At 44.1% G+C, this 15,641-nt stretch overlaps 1 long non-coding RNA gene across 4 annotated transcripts in view; it reads right to left on the bottom strand.

The window, feature by feature from the left end:
- Nucleotides 1–7,058: 7,058 nt before the first annotated feature.
- LOC117355885 overlaps nucleotides 7,059–15,641 on the bottom strand; it is a 122,677-nt gene continuing 114,094 nt past the window's right edge. Inside the window, exons 1-3 of one of the 4 annotated variants that reach the window (XR_004538472.1) lie at nucleotides 7,777–7,898; nucleotides 7,597–7,697; nucleotides 7,059–7,158 (exon numbers count right to left, since the gene is read on the bottom strand). This is a non-coding gene — a long non-coding RNA (uncharacterized LOC117355885). Of the gene's footprint in view, nucleotides 7,159–7,295; nucleotides 7,330–7,596; nucleotides 7,698–7,776; nucleotides 7,899–15,641 lie in introns of those variants that run through there. The other 3 variants (XR_004538473.1, XR_004538470.1, XR_004538471.1) reach the window with 3 other exon arrangements.

Below are 15,641 nucleotides of genomic sequence, written 5' to 3'. Positions count from 1 at the left end.
TTGGGTGTGGGTGAGGGTATGGTCGCTCTTACTAGGATTTTGTTGTTGAAAAAAGTGGCCAGGGTTTTTGATGAGGGTATACATTCATTTTCCTGTAGTAAGATAAGGGGTGACTCCTTTGGCTTTAGCTGGGCCCATTGGCCCTTGTTTCCCTGTTTGTGAGAGATGCATTGGGCTATCGCCTGTTGGACCTTGGTCTGGAGTACCTGTGTAGGAAGCCTGGGTGTCCTCCCATGAGGCCACATTCTGAGCACCCTGGGGTTTCTTTTTTCTCAAGGTGTGCCTTCATGGCAGTTCATAGTCAAATGCGTGCAAGACAACAGCGTGCAGACAAACGGGCGCAAGACAAGTGAGTGCAAGACAACTGAGCACAAGACAATTCCGCGCAAATCATTTTCAGTAAAAAGCACGAGCGGTGCAACTGAGCGCAAGACATCTGAGCGCCGGCAAGTGAGCGCAAGACATCTGAGCGAGAGACATCTGAGCACAAGACATCTGAGCGCGAAACATCTGAGCACCGGCAAGTGAGTGCAAGACATCTGAGCTAGAGACATCTGAGCGAGAGACATCTGAGCGCCGGCAAGTGAGCTTATAGTTGTTATGATTTAATAATTAAATTATTATAGTGATAGAAAATGCATTTGCACACCACAGTATCAGCGCGTGTTTGACCCAGGTGCTTCTGTCTTGTTACCAGACATTTATTGAAAGCAGTGCATGCACCTAGATCTCATATTCATTGGGGACTTTGAGACCTGTTATAGTGTAAGGTAAATGGGCATAGTGGGTGTTTCACTGCACAACAAAGTTTTTGCTTCCTGAACACTGCTGGGTGTTTCTTATAGAATTTTGGGTGCTGATCATGAATATTACATCAAAAATTACCCATCACGTACCATTTCAGAGAAATCTTCAATTTTGTCGTGATTTTTTCTTATATTTGGATGCAAACAATTTTTTCTCCCATAAATGTCTTATCAACAACGGTTTGTGCCGCCTGGGTATGTCCATGCATAAAATCTAGCCAGGTTGGAAGCTGTTTTATGGAAGATGACATCCTGGGCATGTCTGGGCAGGTCTGAACGAGCTTGCGCTGTCTCACCATGCTATAATGGTGGCTTCCATACACCGATCCTGCTCATTTGGTTAATATAGATAGTCCGTGTGTGTATATAGTATCAGTATAGTAAAGTATAGTAGTATAGTAGCTGTAGCAATATAACAGTAAGTAAGCTTGATGCTATAGACGTTTTGGTGTCGGGCAATATGTCTCGTCGGTGTCGTAACAGCCGCGACACATTCTGCTATATCTGTGGGGAATATACACTTACGCCTCAGAGACGTTCGATGACTGCCCTTGTAAAGAAAGCCTATCATCTGTATTTTGGCTGCAAAATAGGTGATCAAGACAAGCAATGGGCGCCTCACATTTGCTGTGCGACATGTGCTGTTAGTCTGAGAGCCTGGCTCAGAGGTACTCGAAAGACGATGCCATTTGCTGTTCCGATGATATGGCGAGAACAGAAAGACCATGTGACGGACTGTTATTTCTGTTTGACTAATGTGTCTGGTTTCTCTGCCAAAAACAAGAAGTCAATTGAATATCCTAATCTGCCTTCAGCAATGAGACCCATGCCACATGATGACAGTCTTCCAGTTCCGAAACCACCAGAGGATTGGACCTTAGACGAACCAGATGAAGAAACTGCAGTGCAGGGTTCTAACAGTGACATTGACCCGGATTTTGAACCATCCTCATCAGGCGATCCACATCTGATAACACAGTCCGAATTGAACGATTTGGTCAGAGATTTGGGTCTGTCAAAAGCAAAAGCTGAGCTGCTAGGTTCGAGACTGCAGGAATGGTGTTTGCTATCACCAGGTACGAAAATTTCTGTGTTTCGAGACCGGCATCATGATATAACCAAATTTTTTGCACAAGTCGACAGTCTCTGTTTCTGTTGTGACATTGAAGGATTGTTCTCGGTCTTTGGTTGTGATCACAACCCGGAAGAGTGGCGTCTTTTCATTGATTCGTCAATGTTAAGCCTGAAAGCTGTTCTGTTGCACAATGGCAACGTTTATCCTTCAGTACCTGTTGGCTATGCAGCACATATGAAAGAAACATATGAGAATATGGAAATGTTACTAAAGTATGTCCAGTATACCAGGTATAACTGGAATATCTGTGGAGACCTCAAAGTCGTTGCTCTGTTACTAGGACTGCAGCTTGGCTATACAAAGTACTGCTGTTTCATCTGCGAATGGGACAGCCGAGACAGAGAGTCGCACTATTCTAGAAAGAACTGGCCACTCCATAAAAAGTTAGTTCCAGGACAGAAAAATGTAGCACATGAATCGCTTGTTGACCCGACAAAGATATTTTTGCCTCCTCTTCACATTAAACTGGGACTCATGAAGAATTTTGTGAAAGCAATGAACAAGGAAGGGGAAGGTTTTCGTTATTTAAGACAGATGTTCCTAAGAATAACTGATGCCAAGATCAAAGAGGGTATTTTTGTTGGCCCCCAGATCAGACATGTTATGAGTGACAAGCGATTTGAAGATCTGTTAGTTGGGCCGGAAAAAATTGGCTGGAAAGCCTTGAAAGACGTTGTTGACAATTTTCTGGGCAATTACAGAGCCCCAAACTACATTCAGCTGGTAGACAAACTTCTCAAAGCATACAAGAGAATGAAGTGCAATATGTCACTCAAGATTCATTTCCTCCATTCACACTTGGACTTCTTCCCCGCAAATCTCGGTGCTGTGAGTGACGAGCACGGTGAAAGGTTTCATCAAGACATAGCTACGATGGAGAAACGATACCAGGGCAATTGGAATCCGTCAATGCTTGCCGACTATTGTTGGATGCTACAACGTGATGCACCAGACACTGAATATAAAAGAAACTCGGGAGCAAAACACTTTTAATTCTGTTTCATTTAGTCGCTTGTGCGAAACGTAAACTTGACTATATATTTTATTGTCAGTAAACATAAAAATGTCTATTTCTCATAGTTCTTACGTGATGCAGTAAAACCAAAACCATATTTGAGCATACCAAGTTGGTACCTGTCATAATCACCAAAAACTTTTCAGGAATCAAGACTTAACCAAAAAATTGTTGTGCAGTGTTTTCAATGGGTTCATAGTCAAATGGTTGGAAGACATATTGTGCTTTCCATATTTTGTTCTGATGCCCCTAGTCTGATGCCTGCAGTGTCTATTCCTCTGATCCAAGCTAATCTGATCCATCCGTCTTGTCTCCCAGTTCATGGTCAAATGCTAATGTAACCAGTAAGTTATGTTATTTTCATTATTCGAAGTTTCATTATTTCTAAGTTTAGCACCTGTAATCATTTAGTTGTGTTTGTCTTGCAGGATATATTTGTTCCATGAATTCTCAAAATGTTGTTTAAGATAATGGCTAATTACATTTGCTTAATAATCTTTATATGACAGAATATATGTTTAAAGTGTTTATGAAGTTCATTCTCTTTTTTTTTTTAATCTTTATTCATTTTCAAACTGTGTCAGTATGTTAAAAGATAATTATAAGTAATTTGTTGAATGGCATCCTCAGTCATAAGTCATTATAAGTTCATTATCTCATTGTAGTTTTTTAAAAATTATTTATTCATTTTTTAATCTTACAACAAGTGTACAAAGAATAAAACATTTATAAAGTAAATACATCACTTGAATTTATTTCTAGTATAACATCAAATAAATAAATTTATTCCCTTCCCACCAACCCTTTCCTTTAGCATTCAATCAAAAATATACAAATATAAATATTCTTTACTATTGATTAAACCTATAGTAAAACTCATTGTAGTTTTTGAGGTTAAAATAAAATAAATTCTGGACTCAGTAGTTGTATTATAATGTATTTATTCCTGGTTAACTGTGTTATTTAACAAAGCATAATACAGTGAATATACAGAATGGACAAAATAGGTTCCCCCAGGGCAAAGTTAAATGCAATGTAAGTATTAATGAACACAAGTAAACATGACGTGAACAGTGAATAATAACATTGAATGATAAAGAGCATTATAAGGAGTTTGAAATTGAAAAGGCAATTACATGGTCAAAATAGAGGCAGCTGATGAGGGCGAAAGCCTAAATTCACAGAAAGAAAAGTATTCTGTATGCTTTAGGTATAAAATAGTTAAGCCTTGAGCTTTAGCTTCAGCGTTTGAACTAGAGGATGTAAAAGATTATATACATAGATACATACATAAATATAATAACAACATACACATATAGAGTACTTTTTGTTCTCTGAGAAAGTATTGTTCACCATCAAGGGCAAACACTGGAACATTGGAGAAATGGACAGGGAGTGGAGGAAACTCCAGTGCCTGTTCAATGCCAGTGCTTTCACTCTTTAGCTCTCATTCAGTCAGTGTGTGTGTGCAGCGTGAGCCACAATAGTGGTCGCTGCAACAGGGGTGGTTGGTGGTGAGGGGTTGGTCCAACAATCTCAGGTGGAGCGGCGGTAGAATAGGGGGACACCAGGTGGGCTTTGAATGGGGAGGGGGGATTTTGACACATGGGATAGGGTGCGAGAAGAGGGGGATGACAATATATCTGCAATGACAAAGAGCATTATAAGCATTTGGAAATTGAAAAGAAAATTACATAGACAAAATATAGGCTGTTGAAAGAGAAGTATTTTGTTTATCAGAGTACTTCACGTTCAATGAGAAAGTATTGTTCCCCATCCTCACTGTCACAGATTCACAGAGAAGATGGCTTCCTACCAAGGATTTCGTGGGCGGAAGCCCAACTTCTCCGAGAGAGAAGTACTCCATTTAATTGAATACTTCTCGTTCAATGAGAAAGTATTGTTCCCCATCCTCACTGTCATCTGAAGAAATAAATGCATGTAGTGTCAGAAGTATATGAAGAACTGTTAATGCTTAAAAAAATTATTAGTCAACAGAGATATTATGACTGCAAGGGCAAGTACAGGAACATTGGAGAAATGGACAGGGAGTGGAGGAAACTCCAGTGCCTGTTCAATGCCAGTGCTTTCACTCTTTAGCTCTCATTCAGTCAGTGTGTGTGTGCAGTGTGAGCCACAATAGTGGTCGCTGCAACAGGGGTGGTTGGTGGTGAGGGGTTGGTCCAACAATCTCGGGTGGAGCGGCAGAGGGGGGTAGAACAGGTAGGACACCAGGTGGGGCTTTGTATGGGGAGGTAGGGTTGAAACAGAGGTTAGTGTGCGAGAGGAGGTGGATGCTAATATATTTGCAATGACAAAGAACATTATAAGCAGTTGGAAATTGAAAAGACAATTACATAGTTAAAATATAAGCTGCTGTTTTGTTTCTCTAAATGCAAAGCTGCTGTTCCCCATCAAGGGGAAATGGCGGAATATTGGAGAAATGGACAGGGCGTGGAGAAAACTCACGCACCTGTTCAATGCTAGTGCCTTGACACTGCGCTCAGTAAGTACTTATTAAATACATGCGCGGTTTATATATATGCATGTTTGTTGCACGGAAGTATTTTGTTTAACAGAGTACTTCTCATTCAATGAGAAAGTACTGTTTCCAAACCTCACTGTCATCTGAAGAAAGAAAAAGATAAATGCATGTAGTGTCTCAAATATATGTATTGAATGAAGAACTGTTAATGCAAAAAAAAAGTTATTAGTCAACAGAGATATTATGACTGCAAGGGCAAGCACAGGAATATTGTAGAAAAGGACAGGGAAATGGAAATGTTCACTGCCAGTGCTTTGACCCCTTGCTCAGTAAGTACCTATTACATTTACACAATAAAAAATATAGGAGTGGGAACACATACCACGCTCCACTGTGAGGTCTTTGAACCTTTTCATTATTGGTGATATTGGAGTGCATTTGGGGAGTGGGATTTTATACCTCCTGAAGAAGATTATTCTCATGCTATTACTTCAGGAGACCTGTTTATCTGTTTTATTAATGGTAATACAGCAATCACATTGCTAGGTTATGAAAGGAAAGATGATTACATAACAACTATCCAGTCATGTACATGAGTATCCCTGCCACCTCCTGAAACAAGTGTAGTATGCTCCCACAACCATATTCAATATTTGCACCACTATCTGAATATCCTCTGCTGTTACAGACCTGGGCAGAGGATCAGTGAGCGTAGCAGCATGAGGAGATGAACGAGGGCATTTGTGGAGAGGGATTTTATACCTCCTGAAAAAGATTATTCTCATGCTATTACTTCAGGAGACCAGGTTCCCTGTTTTATTAATGGTAAGTAGTTCTGGGATTTAAAGCAAACTAGATGCACAACTCCTTACAAGAGGCATACAGGGATATGGGTGACTAAAATTACGCCAGGTGTACACCTTAAACAGCAATCACATTGTGTGGGCACGAAAAGAAAGATGTTAACATATCACCTCTATACATTTCATCTAATTTATACTTAAATGATTAAGAACAATAAGTGTTCTACTCTAATAAAAAGCTCTCTAAACAAGATAAGCCGTCAATCTTGTAGCTTTACAAATTTTACCTAGTTCTGTGCTGTGCTGCTGTCTCTGGGCATGACACAGCCATGTAAATTAACACTTATGTTTGATAAGGTTTGCATTTATCCTGTACGCAGTTGTGCCTTATTTTCAATAAACTGTATATTAAAATGTTTTTTTAAAAGTATCATAGATATGATGTCACATTTTTCTGATCATCGAAGGAGAGCTGGCAAGCCAAGTCCAGACGTGGGAGCTGAGACGGTGGGATGCAGGAAAGTCCTCATGCTGGAGACTTGATTGTTCATGGAACTAGTTAGTGGCGGCATCAATGCTGCAGCAACACAGGAGGCAGGAGGGGAAAGAAAACACTGTTGTGAGGGATAACAAACAACAGTCTGGAACCGGGAGAGAGAGAGACACTCACAGGAGACATGATGCTGGAGACCTGAATTGTGAAGTTGTAGTTACAGCTGCTGCAACACAGGAGGCTGGAGGGGAAACAAAACACTGTTGTCAGGGATAGGAAGCAACAGTCTGGGACTGGGAGAGAGAGAGAGAGACACTCACAGGAGGATTGAAGATCCCATGAGATGGTAAGAGGCAGGCGAGTCATGATGCTGGAAACCAGATTGTTCAGGTAGTAGTCATTGCAGCAGCAACACAGGAGGCTGGAGGGGAAAGAAAACACTGCTGTGAGGGATAAGAAACAATAGTCTGGGACTGAGAGAAAGAGAGAGAGAGAGAGATTCACAGGAGGATTGAAGGTAGGAGGCAGGCGAGTCCTCAAGCAGGAGACCAGATATTTCAGGTAGTAGTCATTGCAGCAGCAACACAGGAGGCTCGAAAGGAAAGAAAACACTGTTGTGAGGGATAAGAAACAACAGTCAGGGACCGGGAGAGAGAGAGAAACTCACAGGAGGATTGAAGATCCCATGAGACGCTAGAAAGCAGGCGAGTCATGATGCTGGAGACCTGAATTGTGAAGTTGTAGTCACAGCTGCTGCAACAAAGGAGGCTGGAGGGGAAAGAAAACTCTGTTGTGAGGGATAGGAAGCAACAGTCTGGGACTGGGAGAGAGAGAGAGAAAGAGAGAGAGACAGACTCACAGGAGGATTGAAGATCCCATGAGACGGTAGGAGGCAGGCAAGTCCTCAAGCAGGAGACCAGATTGTTCATGTAGTATTCATTGCAGCAGCAACACAAGAGGCTGGAGGGGAAAGAAAACACTGTTGTGAGGGATAAGAAACAACAGTCTGGGACTGGGAGAGAGAGAGAGAGAGACTCACAGGTAGGATTGAAGATCCCATGAGATGGTAGGAGGCAGGCGATTCCTCATGCTGGAGACCAGTGGCTTTAGGTGAGAAGGGGTTGGTAAGTGGGGAATGGATGTGGAGGGGGTGGGAGTGTGGAGGGGGTGGATGAAGAGGGGAGGGAGTGTGGCAGGGGGAGGAAGAAGGGGTGGGACTTGTTATTTTAAATTTTTTTGTTTTTTTCCAAGGAGGGGTAAGGGCAGGAGGGGAGGGAGTGTGACAGGGGGAGAAAGAAGTGGTGGGACTTGTTTTTTTAATTTTTTTCCAAGGAGGGGTAAGGGCAGGAGGGGGAGGGAGTGTGGCAGGGGGAGGAAGAAGGGGTAGGAATTGTTTTTTTTAATTTTTTTGTTTTTTTCCAAGGAGGGGTAAGGGCAGGAGGAGGAGGGAGTGTGGCAGGGAGAGGAAGAAGGGGTGGGACAGGTTTTTTTTAAAAAAAATTTTTCAAGGAGGGGTAATAATAATAATAATAATAGTTTATTCTTATATACCGCCATACCCATGCGAGTTCAAGGCGGTTTACATCGAGTTATATTAGGGTCTGCATAGACAGGCAGATTTACAATTATTTGTCAGAATTACAGATTTGTTATTAGAATTACAGAGTAACAGAATTTCAATTATTTATCAGCTTTATTTGAACTAGACAGAGGATGAGGAAAGTGGGGAAAAAAGGGGGGAAGGCCTCATAAGGGGGCCGGATTGGGGAGGGGGGGAGATATTGTCAGGGGGGGGAACAATTCGGGTCTTGTTTGCTGAATAGGTAAGTTTTAAGTGATTTTCTGAACCCGAGGTAAGTGGGGGCCTCTAGTATCATTTGTGCTAGCCATGGGTTCAGCTTGGCTGCTTGGAAGGCGAAAGTTCTGTCAAGGAATCTTTTGAAGTGACAAAGTTTGGGTGAGGGGAAGGCGAACAGCTGAATACGACGGGATTTCTTGTTGGTGCGGTAGAGGTTGAAGTGAGGGTTGATGTAACTTGGTGAGGAACCATTTACAGCCCTGTAACAGAAGCATGCGAATTTGTAAAGGACTCTAGACTCGAAAGGCAGCCAGTGGAGTTGGTGGTAGAATGGGGTGACGTGTTCCCATTTCTTTAGGCCAAAGATGAGGCGCACGGCGGTATTCTGGATTATTTTTAGTCTCCTGGTTGTTTTCTTCGTGGCGTTAAGGTATATGATGTTGCAATAATCTAAAATGCTGAGGATGGAGGATTGTACAAGAAGGCGGAAGGAAGTGTCATTGAAGTATTTTTTTATAGTGCGAAGTTTCCAAAGTGCAGAGAAGCTTTTCCTGATGACGAGGTCGGTGTGATTTTCTAAGGAAAGATTTTTGTCCAACGTGACTCCCAGGATTTTTAAGGTTGGTTCGAGGGGGAAGGTCATTCCTTTCAGTTGAATTGTAGTTTCTTTGATTTTGTCATTGGGGGTGGCTAGGAAGAATTTAGATTTATCGGGGTTTAGTTTCAGTCTGAATGCTAGCATCCAGAGTTCGATCTGGTTGAGAATGTTTGTAGTGTGGTCGAGTATTTCATGTGAAAAGTTGGTGAGTGGGATGGATATTGTGATGTCGTCTGCATAAATGAAGAATTTGAGCTTGAGGTTATGAAGAAGGTTGCCTAGGGAGGCCAGGTAGATGTTGAATAGGGTGGGGGATAAGGGGGAGCCCTGCGGGACCCCGCAGGTGTTGTCCCAGCTGTAAGAGAAAGAGTTGTTCTTGCATACTTTGTAGGATCTATTTCTTAGGAACCCCTGAAACCAGTTAAGGACCTGGTCTGAGATGCCGATGTGAGCCAGGCATTCAAGGAGAATGGTGTGGTCTACCAGGTCAAAAGCGCTGCTCAGGTCAAGTTGTATGATTAAGGCACTTGAGTAAGGGCAGGAGGGGGAGGGAGTGTGGCAGGGGGAGGAAGAAGGGGTGGGATTTGTTTTTTGAATTTTTTTTTCCAAGGAGGGGTAAGGGCAGGAGGGGGAGGGAGTGTGGTAGAGGGAGGAAGAAGGGGTGGAACTTGTTTTTTTAAAATTTTTTGTTTTTTCCAAGGAGGGGTAAGGGCAGGAGGGGGAGGAAGTGTGACAGGGGGAGGAAGAAGGGGTGGGACTTGTTTTTTTTTTTTAAAAAATTTGTTATTTTCCAAGGAGGGGTAAGGGCAGGAGGAGGAGGGAGTGTGGCAGGGAGAGGAAGAAGGGGTGGGATTGGTTTTTTAAAAAAAAAAATTTTCAAGGAGGGGTAAGGGCAGGAGGGGGAGAGAGTGTGGCAGGGGGTGGAAGAAGGGGTGGGATTTGTTTTTTGAATTTTTTTTTACAAGGAGGGGTAAGGGCAGGAGGGGGAGGGAGTGTGGTAGAGGGAGGAAGAAGGGGTGGAACTTGGTGTTTTTAAAATTTTTTGTTTTTTCCAAGGAGGGGTAAGGGCAGGAGGGGGAGGAAGTGTGACAGGGGGAGGAAGAAGGGGTGGGACTTGTTTTTTTTAAAAAAAAATTGTTTTTTTTCCAAGGAGGGGTAAGGGCAGGAGGGGGAGGGAGTGTTGCAGGGGGAGGAAGAAGGGGTGGGACTTGTTTTTTAAATTTTTTAATTTTTTTCCAAGGAGGGGTAAGGGCAGGAGGAGGAGGGAGTGTGGCAGGGGGAGGAAGAAGGGGTGGAACTTGTTTTAAAAAATTTTTTTCCGAGGGACAAGGGCAGGAGGGGGAGGGAGTGTGGCAGAGGGAGGAAGAAGGGGTGGGACTTGTTTTTTTTTAATTTTTTTGTTTTTTTCCCAGGAGGGGGAGGGAGTGTGGCAGGGGGAGTAAGAAGGGGTGGGACTTGTTTTTTTAAAAAAAATTTTGTTTTTTTTTCCAAGGAGGGGTAGGGGCAGGAGGGGGAGGGAGTGTGGCAGGGGGTGGAAGAAGAGCTAGGACTTGTTTTTTAAATTTTTTTTCCAAGTAGGGGTAAGGGCAGGAGGGGGAGGGAGTGTGGCAGGGAGAGGAAGAAGGGATGGGACTTGTTTTTTAAATTTTTTTCCGAAGGATAAGGGCAGGAGGGGGAGGGAGTGTGGCAGAGGGAGGAAGAAGGGGTGGGACTTGTTTTTTTAAATTTTTTTTTCCAAGGAGGGCTAAGGGCAGGAGGTGGAGGGAGTGTGGCAGGGGAGGAAGAAGGGGTGGGACTTGTTTTTAAAAAAAATATTTTTTCCAAGGAGGGTTAAGGGCAGGAGGGGAGGGAGTGAGGCAGGGGGAGTAAGAAGGGGTGGGACTTGTTTTTTTTAAAAAAATTTTGTTTTTTCCAAGGAGGGGTAAAGGCAGGAGGTGGAGGGAATGTGACAGGGGGAGGAAGAAGTGTTACTTGTTTTTTTTAATTTTTGTTTTTTTTCATGGAGGGGTAAGGGTAGGAGGGGGAGAGAGTGTTGCAGGGGGAGGAAGAAGGGGTGGAACTTGTTTTTTTAATTTTTTTTTCCATGAGGGGTAAGGGCAGGAGGGGGAGGGAGTGTGGCAGGGGAGGAAGAAGGGATGGGACTTGTTTTAAAATTTTTTTTCCGAGGGATAAGGGCAGGAGGGGCAATGAGTGTGGCAGATGGAGGAAGAAGGGGTGGGACTTGTTTTTTTAAATTTTTTTTTCCAAGGAGGGGTAAGGGCAGGAGGGGAAGGAGTGAGGCAGGGGAGTAAGAAGGGGTGGGACTTGTTTTTTTAAATAAACTTTTGTTTTTTTCCAAGGAGGGGTAAGAGCAGAAGGGGGAGGGAGTGTGGCAGGGGGAGGAAGAAGGGGTGTGACTTGTTTTTTTTAAAAATTTTTTTCCAAGGAGGGGTAAGGGCAGGAGGGGAGGGAGTGAGGCAGGGGGAGTAAGAAGGGATGGGACTTGTTTTTTTAAATACATTTTTGTTTTTTCCAAGGAGGGGTAAGGGCAGAAGGGGGAGGGAGTGTGGCAGGGGGAGGAAGAAAGGGTGGGACTTGTTTTTTAAATTTTTTGTTTTTTTCCAAGTAGGGATAAGGGAAGGAGGGGGAGGGAGTGTGGCAGAGGGAGGAAGAAGGGGTGGGACTTGTTTTTTAAAAATTTTTTTCCAAAGAGGGGTAAGGGCAGGAGGGGGAGGGAGTGTGGCAGGTGGAGGAAGAAGGGGTGGAACTTGTTTTTTAATTTTTTTTGTTTTTTCCTAGCAGGTGTAAGGGCAGGAGGGGGAGGAAGTGAGACAGGGGGAGGAAGAAGGGGTGGGACTTGTTTTTTTAAAAAAAAATTTTCCAAAGAGGGGTTAGGCAGGAGGGGGAGGGAGTGTGGCAGGGGGAGGAAGGGGTGGGACATGTTTTTTTAAAAAAATTTTCCAAGAAGGGGTAAGGGCAGGAGGGGAAGGGAGTGAGGCAGGGGGAGGAAGAAGAGGTGTAACTTGTTTTTTTCAATTTTTGTTTTTTTTTTCAAGGAGGGGTAAGGGCAGGAGGGGAAGGGAGTATGGCAGGGGGAGGAAGAAGGGGTGGGACTTGTTTTTTTAATTTTTTTTTCCAAGGAGGGGTAAGGGCAGGAGGGGGAGGGAGTGTGGCAGGGGGAGGAAGAAGGGGTGGGACTTGTTTTTAAAAAATTTTTCCGAGGGACAAGGGCAGGAGGGGGAGGGAGTGTGGCAGAGGGAGGAAGAAGGGGTGGAACTTGTTTTTTAAATTTTTTTGTTTTTTTCCCAGGAGGAGGAGGGAGTGTGGCAGGGGGAGTAAGAAGGGGTGGGACTTGTTTTTTAAATTTTTTTGTTTTTTCCTAAGAGGGATAAGGGCAGGAGGGGGGAGAGTGTGGCAGGGGGAGGAAGAAGGGGTGTAACTTGTTTTTTTTAATTTTTGTTTTTTCCAAGAGAGGTAAGGGCAGGAGGGGGAGGGAATGTGGCAGGGTGAGGAAGAAGAGGTGTAACTTGTTTTTTTAATTATTGTTTTTTTTTCATGGAGGGGTAAGGGCAGGAGGGGGAGGGAGTGTGGCAGGGGGAGGAAGAAGGGGTGGGACTTGTTTTTTTAATTTTTTTTCAAGGAGGTGTAAGGGCAAGAGGGGGAGGGAGTGTGGCAGGGGGAGGAAGAAGGGGTGGGGCTTGTTTTTTTAAATTTTTTGTTTTTTTTCCACGGAAGGATAAGGGCAGGAGGGGGAGGGAGTGTGGCAGGGGGAGAAAGAAGTGGTGGGACTTGTTTTTACATTTTTTTTTCGGAGAGACAAGGGCAGGAGGGGGAGGGAGTGTGGCAGAGGCAGGAAGAAGGGGTGGGACTTGTTTTTTAAATTTTTTTTCCAAGGAGGGGTAAGTGCAGGAGGGTGAGGGAGTGTGGCAGGGGGAGGAAGAAGGGGTGGGACTTGTTTTTTTATTTTTTTTTTCCAAGGAGGGGTAAGGGCAGGAGGGGGATTGAGTATGGCAGGGAGAGGAAGAAGGGATGGGACTTGTTTTTATAAATAAATTTTTGTTTTTTTCCAAGGAGGAGTAAGGGCAGAAGGGGGAGGGAGTGTGGCAGGGGGAGGAAGAAGGGGTTGGATTTGTTTTTTTAAAATTTTTTTTCCAAGGAGGGGTAAGGGCAGGAGGGGAGGGAGTGAGGCAGGGGGAGTAAGAAGGGGTGGGACTTGTTTTTTTAAATAAATTTTTGTTTTTTTCCAAGGAAATGTAAGGGTAGAAAGGGGAGGGAGTGTGGCAGGGGGAGTAAGAAGGGGTGGGACTTGTTTTTTAAATATTTTTTGTTTTTTCCTAGGAGGGGTAAGGGCAGGAGGGGGAGTGAGTATGACAGGGGGAGGAAGAAGGGGTGGGACTTGTTTTTTAAATTTTTTTTTATTTTTTTCCAAGGAGGGGGAGAGAGTTTGGCAGGGGGAGTAAGAAGGGGTGGGACAATTTTTTTAAAAATTTTTTCCGAGGGACAAGGGCAGGAGGGGGAGGGAGTGTGGCAGAGGGAGGAAGAAGGGGTGGAACTTGTTTTTTAAATTTTTTTGTTTTTTTCCCAGGAGGAGGAGGGGAGTGTGGCAGGGGGAGTAAGAAGGGGTGGGACTTGTTTTTTTTAATTTTTGTTTTTTCCAAGAGAGGTAAGGGCAGGAGGGGGAGGGAATGTGGCAGGGGGAAGAAGAAGTGGTGTAACTTGTTTTTTTAATTTTTGTTTTTTCCAAGGGAGGTAAGGGCAGGAGGGGGAGGGAATGTGGCAGGGGGAGGAAGAAGAGGTGTAACTTTTTTTTTTTTAATTTTTGTTTTTTCCAAGAGAGGTAAGGGCAGGAGGGGGAGGGAATGTGGCAGGGGGAGGAAGAAGAGGTGTAACTTTTTTTTAAATTATTGGTTTTTTTTCATGGAGGGGTAACGGCAGGAGGGGGAGGGAGTGTGGCAGGGGGAGGAAGAAGGGGTGGGACTTGTTTTTTTAATTTTTTTTTCCAAGGAGGTGTAAGGGCAGGAGGGGGAGGGAGTGTGGCAGGGGGAGGAAGAAGGGGTGGGGCTTGTTTTTTTAAATTTTTTGTTTTTTTCCACGGAAGGATAAGGGCAGGAGGGGGAGGGAGTGTGGCAAGGGGAGAAAGAAGTGGTAGGACTTGTATTTACATTTTTTTTTCCGAGAGACAAGGGCAGGAGGGGGAGGGAGTGTGGCAGAGGCAGGAAGAAGGGGTGGGACTTGTTTTTTAAATTTTTTTTCCAAGGAGGGTTAAGTGCAGGATGGTGAGGGAGTGTGGCAGGGGGAGGAAGAAGAGGTGGGACTTGTTTTTTATTTTTTTTCCAAGGAGGGGTAAGGGCAGGAGGGGGATTGAGTATAGCAGGGAGAGGAAGAAGGGATGGGACTTGTTTTTATAAATAAATTTTGTTTTTTTCCAAGGAGGGGTAAGGGCAGAAGGGGGAGGGAGTGAGGCAGGGGGAGTAAGAAGGGGTGGGACTTGTTTTTTTAATAAATTTTTGTTTTTTTTCCAAGGAAATGTAAGGGTAGAAAGGGGAGGGAGTGTGGCAGGGGGAGTAAGAAGGGGTGGGACTTGTTTTTTAAATATTTTTTGTTTTTTCCTAGGAGGGGTAAGGACAGGAGAGGGAATGAGTATGACAGGGGGAGGAAGAAGGGGTGGGTCTTGTTTTTTAAAATTTTTTTATTTTTTTCCGAGGAGGGGGGAGAGAGTTTGGCAGGGGGAGTAAGAAGGGGTGGGACTTGTTTTTTAAAAATTTTTTTCCAAGGAGGGGTAAGGGCAGGAGGAGGGAGTGAGGCAGGGGGAGGAAGAAGGGGTGGGACTTGTTTTTTTAAAAAAAAATTTCTTTTTTCCAAGGATGGGTAAGGGCAGGAGGGGGAGGGAGTGTGGCAGGGGGAGGAAGAAGGGGTGAGACTTGTTTTTAAAAAAAAAAAATTACCAAGGAGGGGTAAGGGGAGGAGGGGGAGAGAGTGTGGCAGGGGGAGGAAGAAGGGGTGAGACTTGTTTTTTAAAATTTTTTTTCCAAAGAGGGGTAAGGGCAGGAGGGGGAGGGAGTGTGGCAGGTGGAGGAAGAAGGGGTGGGACTTGTTTTTATAAATTTTTTTTGTTTTTTTCCCAGGAGGGGGAGGGAGAGTGGCAGGAGGAGGAAGAAGGAGTGGGATTTGTTTAAAAAAAAATTTTTTTCCAAAGAGGGGTAAAGGCAGGAGAGGAGAGAGTGTGGCAGGGGGAGTAAGAAGGGGTGGAACTTGTTTTTTAAAATTTTATTTTCCAAAGAGGGGTAAGGGCAGGAGGGGGAGGGAGTGAGGCAGGGGGAAGAAGAAGAGGTGTAACTTGTTTTTTTTAATTTTTGTTTTTTTTCAAAGAGGGGTAAGGGCAGGAGGGGGAGGGAGTGTGCTAGGGGGAGGAAGAAGGGGTGGGACTTGTTTTTTTAATTTTTTTTCCAAGGAGGGGTAAGGGTAGGAGGGGGAGGGAGTGTGGCAGGTGGAGAAATAAGGGGTGGGACTTGTTTTTTAAAATTTTTTG

Source organism: Geotrypetes seraphini, chromosome 2, assembly GCF_902459505.1.
Source record: "Geotrypetes seraphini chromosome 2, aGeoSer1.1, whole genome shotgun sequence".
Lineage (NCBI taxonomy): Eukaryota > Metazoa > Chordata > Amphibia > Gymnophiona > Dermophiidae > Geotrypetes > Geotrypetes seraphini.
Note: the sequence above shows the minus strand (reverse complement) of the source record. Positions and strands in the feature narration are given on the sequence as shown.